The 5,764-nt window shown below is 45.5% G+C and overlaps 1 long non-coding RNA gene across 1 annotated transcript in view; it reads left to right on the forward strand.

Annotated features, from left to right (window-relative positions):
- The first annotated feature begins 300 nt into the window (after positions 1-300).
- Positions 301-5,764, forward strand: part of LOC108790737 — a 6,996-nt gene continuing 1,532 nt past the window's right edge. Inside the window, exons 1-3 of the long non-coding RNA XR_001941461.1 lie at positions 301-586; positions 1,650-1,658; positions 3,997-3,999. This is a non-coding gene — a long non-coding RNA (uncharacterized LOC108790737). The remainder of the gene's footprint in view (positions 587-1,649; positions 1,659-3,996; positions 4,000-5,764) is intronic.

Here is a 5,764-nt window from a genome sequence, read left to right on the forward strand (position 1 = left end):
CTCCATTGCACAAGAGAGAGAGCAGCAATGATTGGTCTCTATCAGAGAAAGGCATTACTGCACAGATCTAGAATAAATACACACAGCTCCCCGAGATTGAAGTAAGAGACCTGTGTTTAGACTTGCTTCATCCTCATTCGTTTTAAAGTTCTTTTCCTATTCATGTAGATTTACAGCCCCACAAAGGATCCAACTAGGAGCAACACTACTCTGCCTCCGGTTGCCTGGATACCGACCGGGCGTGGCCTCAGCTCTCCAGCGGACCAGTCTCCGCCCACTCAGCCCCTGACAGCCCGGCTTAGAGGGGTGACGTCACCCTTCCTGCAAGCATGTCAGAGGGCTAAAGCATGGAGACAGCGGTAGTAGCATAGGACGGCGGAGCTGCCTGTGCCTAATTCATGCAGAGGGGGATCCTCTGTCACCCCTCCCTTCCATCCCACACAGCGAGCCCGGGGTGTGATCGCACCAGCCCTCGCAGACGCCCCTTTTCTGTGGACTGCATCCTGTTATAGACCTGGGACCGAGCCAGGGGCGGGAGAGCAGCTTGCCAAAGGAAAAAGAAATTCGCCGGCCGGCAAGCTTGTGTGTTTAACGAGTTGTGCTTCCGAGTGATCTGCGATCGGGGACACTGATAGATGTACGATCAGCCCTGCTGAGACTGATCGCCCGGCCGGGGTCTAGTAGGCGCTATTTATTGATCTATATAGGGCCACCCTAATCGGAGTGCCCAGCCTATGACATTCACATCTGTTCCCGGATTGGAGGAGAGCTGAGTAGCGGGACTCCTCTACTACCTTGGATCATTGACACTTTGGATAGTTCATCATCGGATCCCTGTGCAGCACCATTGATTGAAGCAGACATCAACCATTGCTGCTGATTTGGTGAGTTCAGTCCTGTGTTTTCCTGTATTGCTCAGCTCTCCTTCTCTAATGTCTGGTTGTATGATCTATCATTCATAGATGTGTGATGCTGTTTTCATCGTGTAGCTCCTCCTATACATAGCACGATCAGCTGGCAGCCATGGGGGACAATAACACTGACCATTTATTTACATGCAGCATTATATTTTGGTCTGATGCTGAAATGCATTTGTTTTATATAGGCACGAAGAGCCTCCCCCGGAATAAATAAGTCCTGCTGTCACTGACCCCCTAAGACTCTATGTGGCCCTAGATGGCCCCTGAAATCAGATGGTTATATATAATAACATTGCAGAAGCCATTCTCAGCCAGGGTTCCTCGGGGCCCCCTGAACTGTTATTGACCCCTCATCTGATGGCACCCGGCTATTTTTGGGGCCGACGCTGTGCCAGTGGCAGGACCACAATGATCTTCTTAGCTGTCTGAGTTCACACACGCAGTATAAATTGGTGGTTGACCTGTGTTTTTACTGACCACCGACCTACACATTGACATGGCGGCCAAAGGGGTTCACACACATTGCTGGCGGTGTGATGCTCTGTATCATTAGTGATGAGCCTGGGCTTGGTGCAAACCAAGTTTACCCAAGCCTGGTCAAAACCGTGGCCGCCAACCTCCCGGCCCAGTCAGTGGCATTCCCCACCCCTTTGTGATGTGGGGAATGCACCTGCCGCCACTGATTGGGCCAAAAGGGGTAGTGTTGTTTACATGTTTGGGTGAATTCAGGTGAACTGGGTTCGCACCAAGCCTAGGCTCATCACTACCTGTCTGTCACATTTGCCTTTCTGTAACGCGCCTATTGAAGAGATCGCACTGCGACTGGATGCCAAAGGCTTGCCATGTGGTTGTGGTGCCGTGTTTCAATATAAAATAGACCTTGGGATAGATTAGAAAAAAAAACCATTGAGGAGGTGGCAGAATCCCATACTGAACATCGGCAAACCACGGGTCAACCACCTCTGAAAAGTGATTCACAGTGGGGCGGTAAAGTCCTAACGATGGCATTCTTATCACCACTGAAAGGTGGGCATTCTTTTCATTGACCACCATTGTAAAGGGCATTTTACCCACTGACCCTCAATAAATTGTTTATTGCAGGGTTTCCCCGTGACCTGGAAATTCTTTGAAGGGTTCCCCCAGGGTAGAATGTTGGGAAAGGTTGTTCTGTAGCAGGGGTGGGCAAACTCCGGCCGTCCAACTGCTGTGCAACTACAAATCCCATGCAGCATTGCAAGATTCTCACAGCACAAGCATGACTCCCAGAGACATATGCATAATGGCATTTGTAGTTTCACCACAGCTGCAGGGCCGGAGTTTGCCCACCCCTGTTCTATAGTATGTTATGTTGCAGCCCTGTCAAATAACTCATATGTTCTGTTTATTTGCATATTAAAGTTTGCATGTTGAGGACATAAAACACACTGCTAGGAATAATGTATTTGCATGTGATTTAATGTAGGCTGGTGACAAGGATGTGATTTTTGTAAGGTGAGATTTGTGTTTTGTCTGGAAGGACAGGGAAGTATATGGTGTATTGTGGAAGGATCATCTATGACTGATGTTATATAGGAGGTGATTACATTTTTGTGTGACCTCCATTTTCTCTTTCGGAGATATCCTCAAGGTGAATGAATACCTACAAGGACGTATGAGGTGCAGTGACCGGCCCCTCGGTTTTCCTGGATGGCATGCTGTGTGTTGTTGCCAGATGGTATAAACACAGTGTTCGGTATACACTTGACATTTATCATTGTGGAACACAGTCAATGTAAGCTTTGTGTCTTTTATTTTTCATGGAACATTTGCTTTCTTACTGTGTTTGTTCTTTTTTTATAGAACAGTAAAAAAGCAGTAAGGACTCATGCACACCTTTGTAAACAAACCCCCTAGATCCGAATGCGCAGCCCATGCACAGGGCTGTACAATACTCTGCATTCAGATCCATATGTATTCTAAGGGCTCATGCACACGGAATGCCTGTAACTATCAATCTTGAAATGCTTCATGGGACTTGTAGTTCCACAGCAGCTGGAGGGCCAGAGTTAGCTACCCCTGCTCTACGTTCAGATCTGTGCAGTGCATAGTTTTTTTTTTGTTTTTTTTACCCATCTCTGCTTCCAGATCTGTATGTACTCTACATTTGTGCTATATTCATGTAAACGTTTGTTGTATGCACAAACGTTTGCATGCACACAGCGTAAAATGCCCTCCATATGAGCATGCACACTGGTTGGTAGGGGTCCGCTGTGTAAACCAAGAATGGAAAAATCTGGATTCCAGGACCTCGTATGGAGGGCATTTTACGCTGTGTGCATAGAACAAACGTTTACAGAAATATAGTGCAAATGTAGTCTATTGGAGCCGACTGCATCCTATAAATCAAGGACTCAAGGCAGGGGCCTATCAACAGTGTGTAATCAGACTTTGTTGATGTTTACATGTTGGCCCTGAGTCAAAGGGGCACATTCGTGATGTGCGTATGTAAATATTAGCAAAAACATTACATGCATACAGTGCCTGGACAAGATCCTATGTTACTTCATACGGCCTGTGTGCCTGGGTCTTATTATGGACCCATGAACACAGCTGTGTTATGCTCAGTAATCTTGTGCTGCGTTTAGCTGCGTAAAATCAAAGTAGAAAATTCTCCACCCGCGCTCGGTATTTCTGTGTAATTTACATATGTACATCTATACATGCTGGGATTAAAAACTGAGCTGGAGGATTGGGAGAAGAACTTTATGGATGTGAATGTTTTACAGATATTAATGCATCTAAACACGGGTAAACAAAAGCACCTTACAGAGCACTACACGTGTTTTGTGTATGCTTCATGCCACAGGCGTCTGCACCTACATCGTGCAAATTTGGCTGTATTTCCCCCACCACGGTGCCACAGGTGCTGCGTTCAGCCTCGCATGTTGGTCATGGCTGCAGATGGTTGTACGCTGGTACTTCCATACACCTATTCATATTGTGTTCAGAGTCATACATCCGTGTGCATGTGCGGGTGTACAGAACTAGTGGCTTATATCCTCTGACACCCATGTACAGCCATTGACTTATATGAGAGGCTGTATGCATCACCTGTGGCTCCCTGGCGGAGGAAATGCTGCTGAATTTACATTGTATGGGTACAGGCACCATTTGCATGAGCCCTCTTTCTGCCAGCAAGCTCCTACATAGTGATCAGTCATTACACCCATTTACATGAGCACTTATAGTGTTACGGGGATGTATGATAAAAACAGTGGGGGGAATTTATCAAATCTGGAGAAGTTGCCCGTAGCAACCTATCAGCTTCTAGCTTCAATTTGTTGAGTTAAGTTTTGTAAATGAAAAGTACAAGCGGATTGGTTGCCACAGGCAACTGCTCCAGATTCCGTCTCCTCCAGTTTTGATCAATTGCCCCCAATGCATTTTAACGGGCTTCCTTTGGCACGGAAGTGCTTGTCTGTAATATTGCAGAAGACAAAATCCAAAGAAGATATTGGAAATTCTGTGAGTGCGTTCCCATACATTTGCATGTCTGATACTTGAATCCCGAAAGTGTGGTTTTAGAGAGGTGATGATCTCCATTACTCTTGTCATAGGAATGCCTATCCTGTCACTCACTGAGGGAGACATTACATCATCACCATTATAGGCCTGGCTGCATTGTCTACACAGGGATTACTAAGGCTGGATACGTCTCTGGTCACCTGCTTGGCCAATTTAGAACTAACTGCAGTAAGTTCAAAAGTTATATATTGGAAATTTGACACGGCTCTGCTGTCTAGAGTGCAAAGCATGCTGGGTTTTGTAGTTTCTAGGACCACCAGTGTATATGTGTGTATGTATGTGTATATATATGTTTGTGTGTATGCTGATCAGGACGGGTTCTGAGCCAGGATCCTCTCATGATCAGAGCAGTATGAAGCGGATGTCACCGCTTTGAAATCCCTGTCTGTATATTATTATTTTTTTGCCTCCAACTTGTGATGTAGCGGAATCTATGGGGGGACATGTGTCCATTTACATCAGATTACCCCCCAATCTGGCACGATAAGGTCCAGCAAAATAGATCTGTGATCCATTTAATTTCCATACCTGGCCGGAGTCGAGGGTAACTGTGTGTAAACGGACAGACTTACATTGGGCATCCGATTGGGTCCACCTGAAAAACCGCCCATGTGAAAGGGGCCTGAGATCCCCATATCTCATTCTAAAAATTGTATTTGTGAATTTTTTTTTTTCTTACAAAGTATATTAAATGAACCTGTTGCATTTAATAGTAACTGAGGGCTGCTTTTGCTGACCTCTGCTTTTTAAAGTGCCAATTGCCTGGCTGTCATGCTGAGCCTCATTCTTTATCACTTTGAGACTGAGCCAAAACAAAGGTGCAGATACATATTTTTGTTTTCTGGTCAATGACTCAAAAGGGTTAATTTACTATAAGCAAACTGGCTGTTCGGTTTGCAAGGGAATATTCAATTAGCTCTGTGACTATAGTGAAAATATACTTTTGGCTGCTGTCTGGGTTATTGTGAATAGCCCGTACAGCAGCCCTTCGGTTCGGCTGAACCGAAGGGGTCCTGGGGCCGAAGAGAGCTGTAGGATGAGATGCAGCTACGGCTGGATCCTTCGGCTCTTTGGTGGATAACCCCCTTAATGATGTACTAATGCTACAGAGCTGTGATCATTTGTGTTTATTATATCTTCCTAGAGTTCAGCTGAAAAAGAATATTGTCATTTAAACAAAACAACTCAGTAAGTAATGTCCCTTGTGTCATTTGCATTATATTTACTTTCATTTGTCAGTTGAAACCACAATATTTTTTTCTCTCACCCTCCCCCTCCCC

The sequence above is a fragment of the Nanorana parkeri genome, unplaced genomic scaffold, assembly GCF_000935625.1.
Source record: "Nanorana parkeri isolate BGI_ZX_2015 unplaced genomic scaffold, ASM93562v1 scaffold498, whole genome shotgun sequence".
NCBI lineage: Eukaryota > Metazoa > Chordata > Amphibia > Anura > Dicroglossidae > Nanorana > Nanorana parkeri.